Here is a 24,553-nt window from a genome sequence, read left to right on the forward strand (position 1 = left end):
TGTCAAATATTGTGGAAAAGTGGGCCAATGTTACCCCTGCTGACAGTACAAAATCCAGGGCACAACCTGGTTCCATTACAGAAAAACATCACAATTTCCATCTTAAAAGGCAGCAAGCCTTTTCTACGTTCAGTGGAATTACACAGAATGATTGATTAGTTGTACACATTTGATATATTGTATTTCGTGAAAAATGACACACTTGAAAAATATGTCAGACGCTTATAACAGGTTACATTACCAGTCTTTCTGTCTGTAAAATTTAGTAATTGTGACTAAGGATGACTTATGTTGCTGACAAATGTAGTAACTCAGACAGAGTAACAGAGCAACAAACATTTGTTGGAATGTATGTATAAAGGTGCCACTGCGATGATGCACTACTGAAGGAAATTCAACAACGTGAAAATGTTGCTACTCATTTGAAACTAATAAGTAATGGCAATACTGAGTATGAGCAACCTCACATTACAGTTGAATACCTGAGCAACAACTGAAATAACTCTTTTATAATGTAACTGCACAGCTATGCAACATTTGTTGAAAACCTTGCCATAAGCTAGAAGCAGGCCAGTTTCTTTGTAATGAACTTATGTGTAAACAAAGTAAATCAGAAGAACTAACTCTGGGATTAACTAAAGATGTACAACATAAATCAAAACTGTAATGATTTTACATTGATTACAAATTAAACTGAATGGTGTATGATATAACATCTTAGACATTCAAATAAAATGCCACAACACAACACTCCTTTACATTTGCAAGAATACTCTCCATGTAAATAAGTGGGAAGAACTTTACTTTAATTACTATATAAACATCACCTTAAGAAAAGAAATTGTAGCACTCTTTCACTTTATTCCTGCTGCATAAATCTTAGAATAAACTGTTTCAATTAAACTGAGTGTATCAAACACCTCACCTGTATTTTAATGCTGTGAAGTGATTTTCTGTCACTAGTGACAGTTCAAGAACAAACTTTTCACTCAGTGCCAAAGTGTGTGCTGTTATGAAATTTTCTAGCAGATTAAATGCATGAGCACTCCAAGTCTGTCACACAGCCTCACACTGCCACGGGGTTTTATGAGCAAAGTTTAAAAAAAACTACTAGAATGTAACTGTGTCTCAGTAAAATAATATAGGCAAAGCAATAACTAAATGTTACCTGTGTGCAACAATACTGACAGCCTGTATCAAAATTTAGATGAATAGCTGTTATGAGAAGTAACTACTTTAGGAAACACCCTGGTGTCATTCTGTTTCAGGAAAATGGGAGCAATCCATTTTTGGCTTTCCCTATGTAGTATTGTAATATGCCACTGAAAGTTTTATATGTCTGCATGCCAATGTAATGAGGTTTAGTACACAATTACTTTAACAGATTTTTTTCTTGTTGGGCAGCACAGGCTCAACAAATTGAAAGGAAGATGTAAATATTTCTGCACAGAATAGCTGGATGACATAAAGACTTTACGGGGAAACACTGGCCCAGTTTCAACCTTAGGCTAATATCAAGTGCACAGATGGATGTGTACACAATCTAATAACATTTCACAATGATGAGGTGGAAACTAGCCTTTAGTGCTGGACAAAGTATTTACTTCAGCTGAATAGCCTGCACGGACAGAGTTATGACTTTTTGACATTTGAAACTGTTGGAAGCAAATCATCCTAAACTACAGGCTATATGGACCAAATGACAATTAGTGTGCATTCAGTTGAAGGTGCTACACCAATATGGATTACAGAACCTTCCTCTGCTTTCACTAGACCAAATACAGTTTAACTGAATGTGTGACACTTAATACAAATTTCCTGAGACATCTGATAAATGTCCTAGCATGTAAACTGTATGTAAATTAAAATGTGCTAAGGTTCCGTTTCTTAAAGGAAGCAGTAAAGGTGTCATTCTTTTTCTTAATGTAATTGTTTAATAATGCATTGATGGATGCTTTGGCTAACAACTTCAGTATTTTGTCTGCTGAATGATCATTACTGCAAACAAAGTCTGTTAAGAAGAAACTTTTCTCCTGAACAGCATTTATGGTTACATTATGAACAAGCACCCTTTGACTGTTGGATGACAAAAATTTCTTTTCATTAGGGACTGATATTAATTTCCGTTCAGTAATGGCGTTGTAAATAACAACATTCACAACATCAGGCTGAGGGAAAAACAGACCACCCCGTCCAAATTTTTGATTAAACTAACATGTTGTTCGCCATGCAAGCACGTTTCTTTGTCTAAGAGAAGGTATTTGCAACACACCTCAAACTGCTGTTTCTTCAGTACACTGTGAACACAATATCCTGCTAAATAAGTTAATATTGGAAGGTATGTTTCTGCCTGCCTGAAATCTTCCTCCAAATACATAACGTCAACCAAAAACTCAGAGTCTGTTTGTATAGTCTCAATACAATTAAAGGTGAACCCTTCAGTAACAGGCAGTTTATCAAAAGTACTTGAATTCAACATGAATGGTAACAAGTTCTGCATCCTCATCTTGGCTTCCACCTCAAAAATCTGTCTCACAGATATGAGATACTGAGAGCCTTGCTTCCAGAGAATCAGTTTAAATTTTTCCAGGGCAACAAAAAAAAAAAAAAAAATTTACCAAGCTCTTTAGTTTAGTACCTTGCCATCTCAATCAAACCATAGGTTTTGTGTGTCAGAGCTATATGGGTTTCCTTTGAAAGGGTATTATTTTTCAGGCCTAAGTCCTTCCACCTATCGAGCCACTCAAGAAACTTTTCCAGTAAAACTAATTTTTCATCATTATTACTTAAAGACAGAGGGCACTGGAAGGGATCATTTAGTCGAACACCTTTGTGATCTGTCTTAATGTTTAGAATTTTCCACCATGTAAGTATAATTTTAATAAATTCTGCAGTTGTCTGGTAATGTAATAAGTTTTTCTGTTCCCCTACAGTTGAAACGGCTTCAGCTGTATATTCAATGAATACCTGCAAAACAAGGCTCACATTCTGGTTCTCAAGTGAAGATGGATAGAGAGACCTCAAAGTAAGGCCATATGAGTGCTTAAGTAGACCATTACATTCAATCTTATGAAGCTGCCACAATGTTTCAAAAGATGCCATTAACACCTGACAATAATCACTGCTTCCATCTAATTGTGGATATTTAAGCAAAACTGGAGAGTCCTTTTAATTAACCCAGTTATTACGTATACACTTAAGGATGTGGACAGAATCAATTATACAAAATAGTGGCTGAGTTGGATTAGCTGGATGTGGGTAAACTGTATTGAGTTTTGGAGGTGAGCTAAAAAGTGCCATAGATTTCCTATTTATAGCACTGTTGTCGCTAACTACACAAATAACTTTGAAACCAATGTCATGAAGGGCACACAATATTTTCTTCACATACAAAAATAATTGTTCAGCTACAATGTTTCTCACTGGAAGGACATGCACTAGTACTTTAAAAGAAGACAGCAATGATTGTATCATAAAGACATATGCTGTAGTAGCAGCCTTGTCACTATCAAATGCTGCCCCCACAATGTTTCCTCCCTTGTAATCAAAATAAGGTTTAATATGAATTTCATCCATCATTAAAGAAATGGTACAATCACTTTCCCGCAAAGATTTTTTCTTAATAAACAGGAGGGGCGCACCTTCATTTTGTTCATTATGAGTACCATTAGGCCTACTATATGAGGAACACATTTTCTGTAAAGTTCTTGGATGAGGAAGAATAAGAGTGCCAGAAGACCTGAAAAATTTATAGGCATTGGGAATGTAGGATACAACAAAATACAGAAAAGTGAGGATTAAACCTATAGTTTTCCTCACTGCCACATAGCAACTTCAGAATTTAATTTGTTTCCATTTTTCTTCATCTACAGAACTGCACATATCATTAAAAATGACCTGTATAAGAAGGCACTGGCTTTTTAATGAATTTCCTTTTGCACTGACTAATTCTTTCGCTTTGTCTAATACTGTAGACAAATCATTGATATTTGAAAGTTTGTCTGATATTTCGCTACTGCCTATCTTTCTTATCTCAGTGTTACTTCGATAGGAGGACAACTGCAACGCATTCGTCACTACAGCGGATACAGACATAGATGGAATGGGTAATACAGTAAGCGGTAGAAATAGGACACAGTCACTTCTCTTACCAATGGTCCACTCTCAGGGAATGGTTTCTCTTTCGAAGCACTGCAGAAATGCTTCAAACGTAGAAAACAGCTTACTCAAATCATACTGTGCTTTGGTTACTACACTATCATTAATTGGTCTTAGCAGACATTCGTTGTCTAATCTAGCTCGTTTTTCCTCTGCACTTTCTCGAGTGATGGTGGATGGAGTACACAAATAGCATGGGCAGCCTGGTAACACTGATGGAACAGCACCCTCTGTAGTCTTGGTCTTGAAAGCTTGACAGTAAGCTTTGTGACTTTCACTTCATCATAACATTCCGTACACCGGCAGATGTCAGATTTGGTGAAGTGAAGTCCACAAACCTACAACAAAGTAGTGTGAGCCAGTACAGTATACAGCATGATCTAGAGATGTGTGTCTGTATGTGAAAATAAAAAAAACACTGGAAACTCATTCATTTTCCACCAATATCAACTTGACAGGTCACACCTTAGTGGAAGTACATAAATCATTTAGGCCTAGCAATAATATACCATGATCTACAACAACATGCATAATGCATTGTAATATTCTTTTATTAATTAGTACTATAAGCACTAGGAGCATGCCTCAACATGCATTAGCGTATGATAAATATACCTGTGAACTGCTTGTGTTACAGCAGTACTGTGATATTTATGGAATTATAAGAGTGAAGTTCCTATTATGGATTAAGTGTCACCAAATTTCAGTGATCTACTGGATTCTGCATGTTAACATAGCAATTATTTTGTAATTTTGACTTTACAGTTTCTTCATTGTCATGGTACATGAGTAACGCTGAATGAGGGTCTTGATATAGCACAAATTTCATGTTTGGATAGAAGAACAACTGCAAAGCAAACGCAAGCCAAACACAAAATAAAGTTGAACAGATGCCAACATAAATGACACACCTCAATAAGACGGTAATGACAATCCAACTGGAAGTATGTTAAGAAGATACCAACTAAACATTCCGTACTGTATGAACTAAACGACACTTGACGTGTCAATTAACCAACTGGAACATTTAAGATACCGGACAGATTAAGTAACTGGATGTGCTGTTAACGAGAATATCGTTATATGAGGCGGCTCATGTGATACAGGACACCACTGAAATCTGGTTGTCATGACATCTATTCTGCAGCATAACCTGAAGTCTAGGTTAGGTTCAATTATGATCATTTGGTAGTAAGGTGGATAATGCCTAATAACGGGAAAAACTAAGATACAGAAAAACAACATAGATATGCTTCATACAGAGAGATCGATTTTTAAACATGAAAACAGCAGTTTCAACATTCATTAGCACTCCCGGTAACTAACGCGAGAGTGAAATATAACACCCACTCACAAACTGAAAATAAAACGTATCGGTAATGCGTAACAAAATACAAAGTGCACAGAAATTTAAACATGAATAAAATGTAACACGAGATAAAAGTTTATATTTCGTTTTCAAAATCAAAATAAAGCCACTTGAAAACAAATACTATTTACTGCGAACTTTTGCTCACAATTTTAGTCAAATGTATCCAAAATTTATGAAATTCCACTAGCAAAAAAAAAAAAAAATATTGTACTAGGTAGAGGGTTTTTAGATAGGCCTACCTTCTTGTGCTGAGTGGGTTGGAAATTGTCCCAATGAATCGCTGAAAGCCATTTCCGACACAGATTCGAATCTTTCGGAAAGGAAAATACCATTACTTTCGGTCTAGTTCCGTAATTCTCACGACACCTTTGTACACAGCATTTGTAAACCATGTTCCAACATACGTGCACATACTGAAACGCTTCTAAACACAAAATGGTGGCCCGTCTATGAAATTCGCGCCGCAGCCTTGACTCTAGGTGGTGGTGGTTATGGTTGATCACACCTACCGGTAACTAATCTATCAGCCTGCTTCTGTGGCTTCCTTCCATCTGACTGTTGGGAATCCAAAACACTCGATCAATACTCAAGAATGGATCGCACTAAAGTTCTGTACACCGTCTACATTATGGATCAGCTACACTTTCCTAAAATCCTCCCAACAAAACGAAGTCGAACATTCGCCTTCTCTACTACTAACCTGACGTACTCATTCCATTTCATATTGCTTTGCAACGTTATGCCTAGGTACTTAATCGAAATGACTGTTCAACCTGCAACCTACTAATGCTGTGTTTGAACATTACAGGACTATTTTTCTACTCGTCCGCGTTAACTGACATTTTCCTACATTTAGGACAAGCTCGCATTCATCACGCAAACTAGAAAGTTTGTCTAAGTAATGTTGTACACTGCTTCAGTCACTCAATGACGACACCTTCCCGTACATCGCAGCTTCATGAGCAAACTGCCGCAAACTGCTGCTCACTCTGTCCGTCAGGTCATTTATGTATTTAAAGAATAAAAGAGATCCTACGACATTTCCATGGGACACTCTTTGCGATACCCTTGTATCCGATGAACACTCACAGTCGAGCACAACATACTGGGCTCCATTACTTAAAAAGTCTTCGAGCCGCTGACATATCTGAGAACCTAAACCATATGCTCACACTTCCGTCAACAATCTGCAGTGGGGAACCGTGTCAAATGCTTTCCAGAAAGCTAGGAATGTGGAATAAGGGTGGTGGCGTCCATCCATGGTTTTTAGGATATCATGTGAGAAAAGGGCAATCTGCATTTCGCACGAGCGACACTTTCCAAATCAGTGCTGATTTGTGGACAGAAGCTATCCTGTCTCAAGGAAATTTATTATATGAACTCAGAATGTGTTCAAGAATTCTCCAGCAAACTGATGTCGAGGACACTGGTTTCTAATTACGCGGATGAGTTCTTTTATCTTTCTTATATACAGCCGCGCTTTTTACCAATCGCTTGGGGCTTTTTGCTGTGCCAGAGATTCGCGGTAAATAACAGGCTAAGTAAGAGGCAATGCTGCAGAGCACTCTCTGTAAAACCGGACTGGCATTCCATCTGGACCTGGTGACATATGTGTCTTCAGCTCTTCAGTGGTTTCTCTACTCAACCATTGCCAATTTCCACGTCCTCCATGTGCGAGTTTGTATGACTGTCAAACGACGGTATGTTTATACAATCCTCTTGCGTGAATTATTTCTTAAAAGTGAAATTTGAAACTTCAGCTTTCCTTTTACTATCTTCCATTGCCAACCCAGACTTTGTGACGAGTGATTTGATAGAAGTTTAGTGATTGTATGTATGACCAGAATTTTCTTTCGTTCTCGGCAAGATCTTTTGCTGCGATATGTCAGTGGGAGTTATATCCTTCGTGCATTGATCTACTAACTTTTGATTGTCAATAGTTGCGCATTTCTTTTTGAACCGAGAGTGAAACAATTTTGTGTTTTCTCAGAATTCCCGAAATTGATTATTAAGACATGGAGGATGCTCACCATCCTTAGTCCACTTACTTGGCACATACATCTCTGGAGCCCGATTTACAGTCAGTTTATACTCTGCCCGTAATCCCTCTATGTCTATCATACTGCGCCTAAATGATGTCCATTCATTGTCTAAGTGGGATGCTAAGAAATGCTTAGCTGCTTTTTCTGTCTTTTTCCTTCTTTACTTGACACATTTAATAACTTAAATAGCCATCTTCGCTATGATACTATCTTAATCACTAGTTGCTGTATCTATACTGACACTGTCGATAAGGTCAGCCCTGTTCGTAGCTAAAACCCAAAATATTTCCATTACATGTGGGTTACCAAATTAGTTGTTCAAGGCAGTTTGCGGGAAACTTGTTTATAAGCATTTCGCAAGACTGTCTGTACTATATGCAGTGAATCCATAGATGTTCCAGTCTATACGCAGTAGGTTAAAGTCACCTAAAGTTGATAACGGATGATGTGGGTATATCCGCGATAGTGACCATTGACTTTCCTTCAGTGACTCTCAAACAGACACAGCGGAATCAGGTGACTGGTAAAAATATCCATAAATTTTCTTAATTTCGACTAGACCTGTTCCATTTGACCAGATAACTTGTCCGTGACACTCAAATTCACCCTCAATAGATAGAGTATTTTTGCCAACTGCAATGAACACTTCCCCTCCTATGGCGTTTAATCTGTCTTGCCAATACATGTTCCACGACACGCTAAATAGTTGGGAGCTTTATACATCGGGCTTCAGCCAGCTCTAAGTCCCAAGAACAGTCTGAGAGAGAGAAATCTTCTGGAGGGCAGTAAATTCTGGAACTATGTTACGAATACTGCAACAGTTTACTGTTGAAACTTTTGCAGGTGAATTGTCTGTACTTGGTACGCAACCCGATTCCACTCACTGCGTATCGACTGATGAATGTTGTACAGTGGATCTTAAAGTACCTCCTAGCCTAGAAAACCCTCATATGCACCCCACAATACTCCACTACCCGAATAGTTGCTTCCTTTCTGTAGTGCACCCCTGACCTATCAAGTGGAGTCCTATAACTCTGTACTCTTCACTTCTGCCAGCTGCCACAAGATCTGAGAATGTCCTCAGAACACAACGACAAGCGTCATTAGTGGCGACATGAGCAAGAACTTGCAGAGTACTGTACCCTGCTGGACCCTTGACAGCCACAGAGAGGCACTCCTACACCTCTCGGATGACGACCCCCCAGCACAGACACCAGTTACACCGTGGAATTCTTTACAGCCCTAAATGGATCCATAACGCACCTAACATTGGAGCTCCAGGTAACTAGTAAACCATTTCTCCCAAGTGCCTGCTCAGTCACTACTCTTGATGAACTGTGGTATCGTGTTGAAGCTGTGTGGGCAGCTGTACCTGTATATGCCATCCAAGCTCTGTTTGACTCAATGCCCAGGCGCATCAATGCCGTTATTACGGCCAGAGGTGGTTGTTCTGGGTACTGGTTTCTCAGGATCTATGCACCCAAATTGCTTGAAAATGTAATCACATGTGGCTAAAACGTTTCTTTCATGGACTCCACTGGGACAATACTGGTATACCTTATAAAGAAATGATGGCGTCACTTCGTATATTTGATCATCCTGAGACCATTATCTACGTCAAAGGCGAGAAGAAGATCACATGGATGGAGTGAATCTTCAAGTTTGCATCTATTCAAGATCTGGAATTCTACAGGTGGCCTGCTATCCATAAACTCGAGAGGAAGAAAATGTGTGAAAATAGTGCTGTGTCTGCTTATGAAAATGTAAAATTACTTTTAAGTTGGATTAATGAAAATAATTGATTTTTTTACCTCACAGTCTGTGTTTTTCTTTCTTTCTTTCTACCTAGCTCCTACTTAGATTGTATGTATCTTCGTACAGATCCCATGTCTATGGCTCAAACACAGGAGTCATGTTTGCTATGTGCCTTTGGAAGCAGATACAATCACCCTCCCCCTGTTTCCAAAAACTTATTCGTGCAGCATGAGAGGCGAAATCCCAGCAGTCATTACATATATTTTGTTTCCTTCATTTTGCATGCCACATCCCTCATGCTTTAAACTAATATCTTGTGCGTCTTGCACAGTCTTTATATACATTTCTAAGGGTAGGGATTTGTGAAATGACAACAAAGACGTATTGTAACGAATAACAATTTTTTTATTCAGACATAAATACTCAAAGCAATAACACAGCTTTACATCCACAAAACTTGTTTATACAATACACAAAGTAATACTGCTTTTAACTTCACAGTTATTGTTACTGTTTGATTTTTTTATTTACAATTCATGGTTTTGAAAATAATAGTACTGACTGAAAAAAATTTTTACTTTACCCTGCAGTACTGTTTACGGCTATTGCAGAGGTATAATTTCTCTTACACTAATACTATTACTAGTGAAATTCCACCCAAACTGAAGATTTAAATTATACCCTGAACTGGCTGGCTCTAAACGTTTTCCACCTCAAGCAGCTAAAATAATTTAATTATACAATGAAGTGGATAGCTTTAAAATGTTCATCCCAACCAGCTGCACTAAAATAAAATGGGTGGGACTCACACTTAAAACTAGTATGACATGGATAGCTAGCAGTAGGTGAAACTTAAAAACTAATCTATTTACACATGCACTCATACAATCACACATGCACATGAAATGCAAAAGTGAGAAATATGGTAAACTATTTTTTTCCTTCATTTACAGTTTTTCAACTTTTTTGATGATTTTGGTTCAATTATATATATACACATTGAACATTTTTAATTTTTTAAAAAAATTTTGTAATCATTTTCCAACTCATAGTGGAGACGGTACATATGAAATTTGGAGGTGTTCAGTATATACATAGCCAAATAGATTGGTTTTGTAATCTCTACTATAACCTTCGACATCTCCACAGCAACAAAGTTCTCATTGAAAATAGTGACCCACTTAAAATTCGGTCTGGTGATGCAGTTTGTTACATCCCAACACCCGCCCCATTCTGTTCTAATCAAATTATCACGTTCATTTCTTACATTCTGCTTGGTTTTGCCAAAAATAGAATTATTCATCAATTTATAAAATTTTTTTTCAAAATCACAAGTTGCGCCTGCCCTCTTTTTGGTATTTAATTCAATATATTCCTTCAAACAGGGGGACTGATTGAAGGAGATAGCCTGGGTCATTCTATGTAGCTCCATCCCTAACCTGAGAGACTGCTGCAGATTATGATAATGAATTACATATATCGCTGATTGAGTCCAATGGTGATCATCAGTTTAGGGATAGTGCTTCCTCACAGAACTTGTTGCTATGGACATAACAGCAAGTCACTTGTCATTTCATGCAAACTAACAGGGTCAATGAGGTCTGCCTCCACCGCATACCCTGCATCAGAATCACCCACCAGACCCAATATTTTTCCAGCTAATCCCTATAATTCGTTTTTGGGCACCCATTGAAACACACCAACCGGCACTCACTGCATTATGGCGTGCCGGTGTAAGTTATTGACATCCAAATATAAATTGAATTGAGGGATGCATTGAACCCTGCACCCATACATGGATTATTTGCCTTGGCATGTCTAAGGATACACTGGCAAAGTTCTCCACGGATCCTGCGCTCAAAGAAAAGAATTACATCAGCATCAGATAACAGTTCGATGCTGCACCTCATTTTCTTGAGCATTGCATCCCAGGACAACCCAGGTGCCGTGTAATAAAATGCAGGGTCCAGAGAGTATGTGGCTAAGCATACACTCTGGAAATTTTCGAAAATATCCACAAGCAGGAACACGTCCATGTCCATCTATGGTCTTGCAAAGTTACCCAAATTTGGAATGTTGAATTCCCGCCAGACATTCATGGCATGCTCATAATTTGCACTAGTTATGGCATAGCCTGTGAAAGTACTGGTTAGTGCAGATATGTCAGGTAGCCTGGTTTCATCGAGTTTCGCCTTACTATCCAGCTGCTCATAAGGGAAAACTCCTTTCCTGGTTACAAGCTGAAACTTTTCCTCATTGCGGTATGCAGATCAGGTGATATGCATATTCTCCCAAGGTAGAGTTTCAACAAGTTTCTAGAGTGGCACCTACATAAAATGTAGCGTGTCAAGGAAGCGGAGCGTAATTTTCGGCGTCATTCGTTTGGAGAATGAAATATATTTCTCAACACACTCAGGCAGGATACTTTCCTGATTTTTCTCCCAACCGAAATTAACCAATTGCTCAACTAGAAAGTGAGCATCATACCCACTTAAATTTTGGAAAAAAAGGGTATGTGTCGTGGTAACTGATACTTCAAATTGCATGCATTGTGGGCTGCATCGCAGAACTTCCCTGTAAGGCGACAGTGATCTCTATGGGGAGTTCCAGCATTTCTGTCTAACAACAGCCCACAAATATGACAGTTAACTGCATCATTGTATAATTTTTTATTCTCTTCTAATTCGGCCATGGGGATGTTGGTGTTGTAAAGCCTATCAACATCTCATGAGAGTTTTTCAAGCTCAGTGAGCAGCCAAACTGCAGGATTAACTCCTCACATAACATTCATAGCGGTTAAGACTTGAATCATATGAACATACGAGTTGGTACGCCCCACATATGGTATGTGTATTTGCATGAAAGTGGTATGTGAGGCTAAGGGGTTCCCTTCACAGTGGATGATAGGGACAAGGAGACATTCGAAGTCTGAGTATACAACTAACGGACATCGTTCCTGGTGGTGAACATTCTTGAATTTAATGAACTTGTTTTCTTCTGTAGGCATAACAACACACACCAGTTCTTTGGATTCACAGTCCTCCATATGCCTTTTTAAATTCTTTTCTTCTGAAAAGGTATTTAGACATCTGAAGCAAATATGTTTTTTATGCTCATGTTTCTACAATTGGCTGTAAAGGAGGCGGAATACGTCTTTGATCCATTAAAGCTGATTATCACCTTCAGAGGAGAGCAGCATGTTTACATGGAGATCACACTCACCTGCATATTTCGAAAAATGGAGTGGTCAACTATTGCATGCTTGTCTTGCTATCTGGCTGTCTTTTCTGCTTCTTCTTCGGGCCATAAACGTGAACCGATGTTCCAGGATTTTGTGCTTCAAATTTTGGGATGTCAGAATCTTTACAGGGACCTCGATATCATCAAGGTTATAACATCCACAATTGTTAAGACCTATTCCGTATCGATATGTGTGCTCTAGATGCTGTTTAATTTTTCATTTGCAAGTCAGGACTGACCATGCAAAACAAGTGCTATCTTTTTATTTTGAATCTTAATGCAAGCCTGCTTCTTCTTCTTATCCTCAGGGAGTCCGATACAACTGGACACTCGATTTAACGGGTCATAGACATGAATATGGATCTCGAGGTGTGGTATTACGCTGACCCTCCTACTTCCATCTTGGAAAACCAGGCCAGAATAGCACCCAAGGTGGATTCACAATATCACTCGCCTATTGATGTACTCTGAGATATAGTGCCATTATCAACCCAGATGTAGTGCGAGGTATTCTCCTCAGCAGCCTCCTGCTGTATGTGTGGGTGAGTCAATTTGCAGCAGAGTACTGCATTACATTTAATGTTATTATATCTCGGATCATCTAGGGCTTTAAGGAGCTCTGCCTCCAGTACATGGAGGCATTCTTCTGGCAACCTGACTGGGTCATGATACCCCCCAGCAGGATTCTCAATTCTAGTATATGAGATACGGCCCTCAAAGGGGGGCAAAGGTGACATCACACCACTCTGCATTGTTGCCAGATGTATCCAAGATGGTGGCGATGCCGTCATCCAAGATGGCATCATGCAGACTTGGCAACATCACATGACGTCATCCAAGATGGCGGATTTTGGTCGAAAGATAGGTCATTTGGGCTACCTCTACTAACCTAACCCATCCAAAAAAAATGGCGGGAAGTTCAAATTCTAACAGGATAATGCGTCACGCCTAAGAAAAAGGCAGGAAAAAAGGACTTGTCTTTATTATTTAACCAATTTCAAGCAGATGTGTTCGCAATTGGGTCTGGACTCCAACTGGCCTAGTTCATATCCCTGCCACCAGAAAACACCACCGTGACGTCACATCATGACACAAGTACAGTTATTCAAGATGTCGGCGGTAAACAGTGCATTCGCTACTGAATCCAGACCCCAACTGAGTTAGTTCATATCGATGCTACTAGAGGACGCTGTAGTGACGTCAAGTGATGATGCAAGTGCCATAATCTAAGATGGCGCCACCTAGTGGGTTCACCACAAGCTCCAGACCCCAACTGTCTAAGTACATTTCGTCGCTGCCAGAGGACGCCTCCGTGACACCAGCTGATGATGCAAGTACATTTATCCATGATGGCAGCAAACAGTGTGTTCTCCATGAGGTCTAGTACTCAGTACCACCAGCAGAGGACGCTGTCGTCCTTTTCATGACGTTAACCAAGATGGTGAGGGAAAATGGTGGGAAAACGACTCAGCCTGCTCTGGGCTGCTGGGGTGAGTAAGGATGGAGTGCACTCTATTTATTTTCAAACAACTTATTTAAGTATAGAGTATGTCTATCACACTCATAAAAACATCCACCCTGATGTGCCTGGGGTCATGTTGCACAGCCCACAGACACGCAACCAACTCGTAATTTCAGTACACAATAGCAAACTGCTCCCAAATAATTCTTCACACTGATGTGTAGATACCCTCAGTACTCGTAAACTGTCCAAATAGTGCATAACAGAGCCTACAGAGCCACTCGCGAAGTAATGCAATCAATGAGCGCAAGCACAGTCCACCGTCCACTGTCCAGTTGCTCTAATCCAATTTACTCGCTGAATTACTGATGCCGCCAGTATCGAAGCACCATCCACCTATTCTTTCTCGGACCTCCTGCGGTTATTTTACATAGATCGCTAAATTGCATTGACAGTTAAATCCACAAAATTCTCTCCACATTATAAAATACATACTATACTCACAAGAATATTGGAAGCCAGGAACATATCTACCATTCCAGCTACAATTAAATATTACGATTGCTGCTACACTCTGACACCAATCAATGTACAAGTAATCTGTCCTATCTATAGCACATATAATTTTCCACTTAAAAACTCTATCTCATACCCTCGTCGTTATCAGTCTGCTCAATCTATACGTCCTTCACGATAGGACACACAATCATCTTCTCTAGTCATGCCATAACATAAACCATACTATCTTTATGATGCAATATATACACAGTTTACACTCTGTTAGCCACAGTAACTTTACATTACAATATATACACATACCAGACTCTCAAGAATACTGGAGCGTGAAACCGATCACCATCCCAGCAATATATCACCAAGTACCGTGTCGATCTAGTAAACATACAGTTCACATCCGCCACCATACAAAATCATCCCTTTTACATCAGTGATCCGAAGTCACTCTCAGAACTGTTCTATAAATTGGCGATCTTTTCCCCCCTCGACACAAATGGGCTACTCTCTCTGCTTCCTTGCCTGCTCGCTTTTCTATGCACATCTCCAGACTCGGAGATTACAAGAACACACGTATTTTCGCCATAACATTATACCATTTTCCCCATACTTCGCGGTATCAAGTACGCAGCAGTAGCCTCCCGATCGCTAACGCAACATAATTCCCGACATATAGACTCGAAATCATATTTCTACAAACACAAAAAATAGCTACGTGGAGCGTTCGCTAGACCACTGAATAACTAGAAACAAACACATGAAAAATCATATTTCCACCTGCGAATACCGATCTCACTTATCTAACATACTCAAAATCATCCATTTAATTTACAAGCCAACTAAGGTCTTTCCCATGTCTAGAGAACAGGCATATATATCTTCCTCACACCACATTCGATCTTCTCTCTACTAAATAAAACCCCAAAATGTGTATAGTCAACCGGAAAATTTACATGGGAGGGAATAACAATCCATCACAATCAGACAATCTTCTCAAAGTTCCACATGATCACGAAAGCCGCCCAACGCATACTAAGTATTAGTTCGCTATCTGCCCGTCTAGACAAGGGCAAAGTTAACTCATATACATTCCTACAATCCAACAGGCCTCTGCATTCGCACGGATACTGCTGTTAACAGGAGATGTCAGTCATTACCACCACGGACTTTGCATACACGGAATCATACCAGGAAACCGGTCGCATATATCTTTATCATTATACTTACAATAAAATGTCATGATCGCGCCCTAAATTGAACAGCATTCAAGAATGAGCGAAGTATCATAAATACACCCTCTTGTCGGCAGTGGCTCTGGAAATAGCTGTACCGTCCTTACAACTGTACATACTTCCCCTTCCTAACACAGTACTAAAGGTCAAATCCTTACCCCCCCCCCCCCCCAACAACAGGGCATACTCATCTCCTTTCCATAAGCACATCATACTTTATAAACCTGATGCTCAAATGCGAACATACCACGCATCCACTGATACTGCTAAGTATATTACTTCGTCAGTAAGTGATTGCCTACCATATAAAACAATACTGATCGAAAATCAGCGATGGGCATACATGTCTCTTAAGTTCTTCTTTCGAGTCCTACCACTGTGTCCTAGAAGGAGACATTTAACTGGTGAGATGTTTAAAAAAAAAGAAAAGAAAAGAAAAAAAACCGATTCCAGCAACTAGCGAATGTTACTGTCACAATCAGTCATGGTTCTACAGGTGCACACAAGTATCCATGTTAAAACCTACACCCTCTACACGAATCGATGTACGACATTACCTCTGAATGAGATCGTTTTTTCTGGACAAATACCATGACGGTGATCGTAGGTATACGTATTATCAGCCAACTTTGAAAGTGATTCAGCTAAGGAACGTGGTATGCAAGCGCTATTTGCGACTGCATCACACCGCATCCAACTAGATAATTCATTAGTTTTTGCAACACATTCTGTCTCGAGACCATATCAGAGGTTCTGCGATATATCCACTGAGTTATAGGCAATGACAGACAGTAGTAGTAGATGATGGGCTGATTGAGGTCGTGTTGTTGTTGTTGTTGTGGTCTTCAGTCCTGAGACTGGTTTGATGCAGCTCTCCATGCTACTCTATCCTGTGCAAGCTTCTTCATCTCCCAGTACCTACTGCAACCTACATCCTTCTGAATCTGTTTAGTGTATTCATCTCTTGGTCTCCCTCTACGATTTTTACCCTCCACGCTGCCCTCCAATACTAAGTTGGTGATCCCTTGATGCCTCAGAACATGTCCTACCAACCGATCCCTTCTTCTAGACAAGTTGTGCCACAAACTCCTCTTCTCCCCAATCCTATTCAATACCTCCTCATTACTTATATGATCTAACCATCTAATCTTCAGCAATCTTCTGTAGCACCACATTTCGAAAGCTTCTATTCTCTTCTTGTCCAAACTAGTTATTGTCCATGTTTCACGTCCATACATGGCTACGCTCCACACAAATACTTTCAGAAACGACTTCCTGACACTTAAATCTATACTCGATGTTAACAAATTTCTCTTCTTCAGAAAGACTTTCCTTCCCATTGCCAGTCTACATTTTATATCCTCTCTACTTCGACCATCATCAGTTATTTTGCTCCCCAAATAGCAGAACTCCTTTACTACTTTAAGTGTCTCATTTCCTAATTTAATGTCCGCAGCTCGTGGTCGTGCGGTAGCGTTCTCGCTTCCCGCGCCCGGGTTCGATTCCCGGCGGGGTCAGGGATTTTCTCTGCCTCGTGATGACTGGGTGTTGTGTGATGTCCTTAGGTTAGCTAGGTTTAAGTAGTTCTAAGTTCTAGGGGACTGATGACCATAGATGTTAAGTCCCATAGTGCTCAGAGCCTTTTGAACCATTTTGAACCCAATCTAATTCCCTCAGCACCACCCGACTTAATTCGACTACATTCCATTATCCTCGTTTTGCTTTTGTTGATGTTCATCTTATACCTTCTTTTCATGACACTGTCCATTCCATTCAACTGCTCTTCCAAATCCTTTGCTGTCTCTGACAGAATTACAATGTCATTGGCGAACCTCAAAGCTTTTATTTCTTCTCCATGGATTTTAATACCTACTCCGAAATTTTCTTTTGTTCCCTTCACTGCTTGCTCAATATACAGATTGAATAACATCGGGGATAGGCTACAACCCTGTCTCACTCCCTTCCCAACCACAGCTTCCCTTTCGTACCCCTCGACTCTTATAACTGCCATCTGGTTTCTGTACAAATTGTAAATAGCCTTTCGCTCCCTGTATTTTACCCCTGCCATCTTTAGACTTTGAAAAAGAGTATTCCAGTCAACATTGTCAAAAGCTTTCTCTAAGTCTACAAATGCTAGAAACGTAGGTTTGCCTTTCCTTAACCTAGCTTCTAAGATAAGGAGTAGGGTCAGTATTGCCTCATGTGCTCCAATATTTCTACGGAATCCAAACTGATCTTCCCCGAGGTCAGCTTCTACCAGTTTTTCTATTCGCCTGTAGAGAATACGCTTTAGTATTTTGCATCCGTGACTTATTAAACTGATAGTTCGGTAATTTTCACATTTGTCAGCACCTGCTTTCTTTGGGATTGGAATTATTATATTCTTCTTGAAGTCTGAGGGTATTTCGCCTGTCTCATACATCTTGCTCACCAGATGGTAGAGTTTTGTTAGAACTGGCTCTCCCAAGGCCGTCAGTAGTTGTAATGGAATGTTGTCTACTCCCGGGGCCTTGTTTCCACTCAGGTCTTTCAGTGCTCTGTCAAACTCTTCACGCAGTATCGTATCTCCCATTTCATCTTCATCTACATCCTCTTCCATTTCGATAATATTGTCCTTAAGTACATTGCCCTTGTATAGACCTCATTCCAAATTAATGATATAAGTGTAGACCAGATGTGGCTTAAATTCAAAGAAATATTATCGCCAGCAATTGAGAGGATTTGCCAAATAAACTAACAAATGACGGAGCTGATCCTCCTTGGTACACAAAACGGGTTAGAACACTGTTGCAGAAACAACGAAACAAACATGCCAAATTTAAACAGACGCAAAATCCCCAAGATTGGCGATCCTTTACAGAAGCTCGAAACTTAGTGCGGAGTTCAGTGCGAGATACCTATAACAGTTTCCACAACGAAACTTTGTCTCGAAACCTGGCAGAAAATCCAAAGAGATTCTGGTCGTATGTGAAGTATGTTAGCGGCAAGAAACAATAAATGCCTCCTCTTCGCGATAACAATGGAGATACTATCGAAGATAGTGCTGCCAAAGCAGATTTACTAAACACAGCCTTTAGAAATGCTTCACAAAAGAAGACGAAGTAAATATTCCAGAATTCGAATCGAGAACAGCTGCCAACATGAGTAACGCAGAAGTAAATATCCTCGTAGTAGTGAAGCAACTCAAGTCACTTAATAAAAGCAAGTCTTCTGCTCCAGAATGTATACCACTTAGGTTCCTTTCGGAGTATGCTGATGCATTAGCTCCAAACTTAACAATCATATACAACTGTTCGCTCGAAGGAAGATCCGTACGCAAAGACTGGAAAGTTGCACAGGTCACACCAATATTCAAGGAAAGTAGTAGGAGTAATTCACTAAATTACAGGCCCATATCGTTTACGTCGGCATGCAGCATGATTTTAGAACATATATTGTGTTTGAACATTATGAATTACCTCGAAGGAAATGGTCTATTGACACACAGTCAACATGGGTTTAGAAAACATCGTTCCTGTGAAACAAAACTAGCTCTTTATACACATGAAGTGCTGAGTGCTATTGACAAGGGATTTCAGATCGAGTCCGTATTCATGGATTTCCGGAAGGCTTTTGACACTGTACCGCACAAGCGGCTCGTAGTAAATTTGCGTGCTTATGGAATATCGTCTCATTTATGTGACTGGATTTGCGATTTCCTGTCAGAGAGGTCACAGTTCTTAGTAACTGACGGAAAGTCATCGACTAAAACAGGAGTCATTTGAGGAATTCCCAAAGGTAGTGTTATAGGCCCTTTGCTGTTCCTTATCTAAATAAAAGATTTGGAAGACAATCCGAGCAGCCGTCTTCGGTTGTTTGCAGATGACGCTGTCGTTTACCGACTAATAAAGACATCAGAAGATCAAGACTAACTGCAAAACGGTTTAGAAAAATATCTGAATGGTGCGAAAAGTGGCAGTTGACCCTAAATAACGAAAAGTGTGAGGTCATCCAAATGAGTGCGAAAACGAACTCGTTAACTTCGGTTACACGATAAATCAGTCTAATCTAAGAGCCGTAAATTCAACTAAATACGAGGGCTATCCACAAAGTACATTACGTTTTCGTTTGAATCCGTTAGGGGCGGGGCTAGCGCGGCCATCTTGGTGTCATGGCATTCCGCCGCTCAGTCGGCATCCTGCCGTGCTAGCGAGAGGTTCGTGCTGTACTCTGTTGAGTTACTGTGACAGTTTGATATGTCAGCGTTAACTGAAAATGCCGTGAAGTGTGAAGTGCGTGCTGTAATAAGGTTTCTGACTGGAAAAAACTGTACACCGATAGAAATCTATCGGCAGCTTTGTGAAGTGTATGGGGACAACATAATCACTGAAGGTGGAGTGCGTCAATGGGTCATAAAATTTAAAAATGGCCGAACTAACGTTCACGACGAAGAGCGAAGTGGAAGCCCCACCATAGTGACTGCCGAACTTGTCGAAAAAGTCGATGCCGCGGTCCGTGAAAACCGTAATTCCACAATAACGGAACTCTCTATGAGTTTTCCACAAATTTCACGAAGTTTGTTGCACGAAATCATTACCGAAAAGCTTGGTTACTACAAGTTTTGTGCAAGTTGGATACCAAAAATCTTGACAGAGATTCACAAAAATCAGCGAATGGCTGCAGCGTTAACGTTTTTGGACGCTTACGAGAAAGATGACGACTCATTACTCGATCGCATCGTTACTGGTGACGAAACATGGGTTAAGCATGTGAACTGCGAGACAAAATTGCAGTCAATGCACTGGGGGCACACAAATTCCCCCCAAAAACCCAAGAAATGCTTTCAGACAATGTCGGCAAGGAAGGTGATGGCGACTGTCTTTAGGGACAGAAAAGGTGTGATTTTTGTGGATTTCCTGGAAAGAGGCACTACAATAAACTCTGAAAGGTATTGCCAAACTCTGCACAACCTCAGAAGAGCAATAAAAAACAAGCGCAGGGGAAAGTTGGGCTCAAAGATCTTGCTGATTCACGACAACGCCCTGGCCCACACGGCAAATGCCACTCGTGAAGTTCTCGAATCTTTTAAGTGGGAGTTCCTCATCCACCATACAGTCCCGACCTGGCACCGAGCGTTTGCCACTTATTCCCAGCAATGAAGAAGTGTTTGGCTATGCAGTGTTTTGATGATGATGCACAGCTTCAAGAAGAGGTAACCACGTGGTTGAAGGCGCAGGTGGCCGAATTTTACGACGAAGGAATTTCCAAGCTCGTCCATCGCTACGATAAGTGCCTTACTTTAAATGGCAACTATGTAAAAAAGTAGTATTTAAGTGTGGCTTTCATCTGTATATAATAAAAACTTTTTCCAATACTTTATTTATTTTTAATTCCAAAACGTAATGTACTTTGTGGATAGCCCTTGTACCTAGGTATTTTTTATGGACAACTTAAATTCGAGAGAATAACATAGAAAATGTTGTGGGGAAGGCTAAACAAAGGCTGCGTTTTATTGGCAGGAGACTTAGAAAATGTAACAGACCTACTAAGGAGACTGCCTACACTACACTTGTCCGTCCTCATTTAGAATACAGCTGTGCGGTGTGGGATCCTTACCAGGTAGGACTGACGGAGTACATCGAAAAAGTTCAAAGAAAGGCAGCACGTTTCGTATTATCATGGAATATGGGAAAGAGTGTCACAGAAATGATGCAGAATTTGGGCTGGAAATCATTAAAACAAAAGCGCTTTTCGTTGCGACGTAATCTTCTCACGAAATTCTAATCACCAACTTTCTCCTCCGAATGGGAAAATATTTTGTTGACACCCACCTACATAGGGCGGAACGATCATCACGATGAAATAAGGGAAATCAGAGCTCGTACGGAAAGATATAGGTGTTCATTCTTTCCGTGCGCTATACAGGATTGGAATAATAGAGAATTGTGAAAGTAGTTCGATGAACCCTCTACCAGGTACTTAAATGTGATTTGCAGAGTTTCCATGTAGATGTAGATCAAATCCATACTTTCCTTACGACTGGTCATAGTCATTTCCTTTGCACATGTCGCAACACACACACACACACACACACACACACACACACACACACACACACACACATACTTTATAAGCCTGATGTTCAAGGTGAACCTATCATGCACCCCCTACTACTAAGTAATACTGACCAAAAATCAGTTATAGGTAGACATGTGACATAAGTTTTTCCTGCGAGTGGTACCACTGTGTCTTAGAAAGAGAGACATAATCGTTTAAAAAACCGCCAGATGTTAAAAAACATGACCATATTACTATAACAAGCGGTCTTGGTTCTACAGTGCAGACAAGTATCCATGTTAAATGCTATACCAGCTTTATAAATCGAGGTATGGAATTACCTCCAAATGAAAAGGTTTTTCCAGACAAATACCGTGACACAGAATATAGGTGGTGATCGCCGGGATGTATATTATCAGACCAACAGTGCGGTTATACGTCGCTGACAGTGCAACCTCGTAATAAAATTACCCAGTTTATAAAGTGATTCGGCTAAGGAATGTGGTATGAAACTGCAACTCCATCATGCCACTGCTAAATATCTCTCCAGTATATGCAACACATTCTGTCTAAATGCCACATCAGAGGTTCGGTGATATATCGACTGGGTTATAGGCGATGGGTCATTGAGAAGGCTCACAAACAGTAGACGGTGTGCTGATTGACGAAGTAAGAAATGTAGACTAGCTTTTAAGATCTCTAGTGCTATGGTTTCCAGTAGAAATAATGTCTATGATTTGGAATCAAGTCTTCCCATTCAACCACATACCTGTGTTGTATCTGATGGAGAAGTTGTTTAATGATTACAGCCACTAGTGAATTATATTTCTGGCACTCTCATATCTTGTAACGAGTCACCTTTTTCGAACCTATCTGCTACAGTAAAATCTTACATGGTCCCTATGCCTCTTGCAACTGCTGCCATTTCTGCTGCTTTGCAAGTGTGGTCGTTCCAATTTAAGTCGGAACTGAGCAGAAATAGGAGAGAGCTGTATACACCACTGTCTGCAACCCACTTAGAAACAGAGGGACCTAAGTTAGTGCGACAGGACAGTGTTTTGATCATTTGGTGGAAATGGAAACAAGTTGTCATAGCTTTGCCAACAGTGTAGTAATGTTAGATAGCTTCAGTTTTTGACCTATCAGTTGTGTGGAATTGAAACCCATGGAGAAGAAATAAAAACTTTGAGGTTTGCCAATGACATTGTAATTCTGTCAGAGACAGCAAAGGACTTGGAAGAGCAGTTGAACGGAATGGACAGTGTCTTGAAGGGAGGATATAAGATGAACATCAACAAAAGCAAAACGAGGATAATGGAATGTAGTCAAACTAAGTTGGGTGATGCTGAGGGAATTAGTTTAGGAAACGAGACACTTAAAGTAGTAAAGGAGTTTTGCTATTTGGGGAGCAAAATAACTGATGATGGTCGAAGTAGAGAGGATATAAAATGTAGACTGGCAATGGCAAGGAAAGTCTTTCTGAAGAAGAGAAATTTGTTAACATCGAGTATTGATTTAAGTGTCAGGAAGTCGTTTCTGAAAGTATTTGTATGGAGTGTAGCCATGTATGGAAGTGAAACATGGACGATAACTAGTTTGGACAAGAAGAGAATAGAAGCTTTCGAAATGTGGTGCTACAGAAGATTGCTGAAGATTAGATGGTTAGATCATATAAGTAATGAGGAGGTATTGAATAGGCTTGGGGAGAAGAGGAGTTTGTGGCACAACTTGTCTAGAAGAATGGATCGGTTGGTAGGACATGTTCTGAGGCATCAAGGGATCACCAATTTAGTATTGGAGGGCAGCGTGGAGGGTAAAAATCGTAGAGGGAGACCAAGAGATGAATACACTAAACAGATTCTGAAGGATGTAGGTTGCAGTAGGTACTGGGAGATGAAGAAACTTGCACAGGATAGAGTAGCCTGGAGAGCTGCATCAAACCAGTCTCAGGACTGAAGACCAGAACAACAGTTGTGTGGAATTCAGCGCTGTTAATATCCCAATGAAAGAAATATATTTCCAGTGCATGACATACATCCTTCTTGCAGGTTTCTCTACGATAAACTATGGTAACAAACTGTAAAATAAAGAAACTACTGTCTTAACAGATCGGCTCTGTGTGATACATGCGTAATTAGCTTTACAAAGTTGTATAGCGTCCACTGTTCACATCTGATCATGGTTCAGAAATTATACTATGCCCACATCAGTCCTTCATAAAATGATCATTAGTAATGCAGAATACCTCTTACAAAGAAACAGATAAACGCATAGCAGCGGTGTCTGAAATGTGAAATTACATGTCATGCCGCCACTAACTCTATCAACAGCACATTTGTCAAGCAGATGTATACATAGGGATTGCAGTGTCTCACAAGCAGCTATCGGTAACTTAGAATCATCTTAGTTATGAAACTGAGGTCTCGATTTTATACCCAAGAAGCGACAGGGAAATGGAGCACATGAGGTGGAAGTTCTCTGATGACCGAAAGGTTTACTATTATCGGTTGCAAGTAGACAGTGCTCTAAGTCACGACATACAGAGTACGTTATTGTATACGAGTCGAACGCAGGTAATGTCATGCGACTCATGAGTCCTGACAGAACAGCGGAAAAATTGATCAAATGACCTGCAGCAACAGCTCCCTCTCAAGAATGCATCATCAGTCTGCCATTAAATCATACAGCTCCATCTCAATCAATCACCCTGGTCACTCTCTGTTATCCTGTAACACAGATGCAT

The 24,553-nt window shown here is 40.1% G+C and overlaps 1 long non-coding RNA gene across 1 annotated transcript in view; it reads right to left on the bottom strand.

The window, feature by feature from the left end:
• The window catches only part of LOC124721295, a 32,312-nt gene extending 25,742 nt beyond the window's left edge, over positions 1-6,570 (bottom strand). The window contains exon 1 of the long non-coding RNA XR_007006314.1: positions 5,770-6,570. This is a non-coding gene — a long non-coding RNA (uncharacterized LOC124721295). The remainder of the gene's footprint in view (positions 1-5,769) is intronic.
• Between the last annotated feature and the right edge of the window lie 17,983 nt (positions 6,571-24,553).

This window comes from Schistocerca piceifrons, chromosome X (assembly GCF_021461385.2).
Source record: "Schistocerca piceifrons isolate TAMUIC-IGC-003096 chromosome X, iqSchPice1.1, whole genome shotgun sequence".
Lineage (NCBI taxonomy): Eukaryota > Metazoa > Arthropoda > Insecta > Orthoptera > Acrididae > Schistocerca > Schistocerca piceifrons.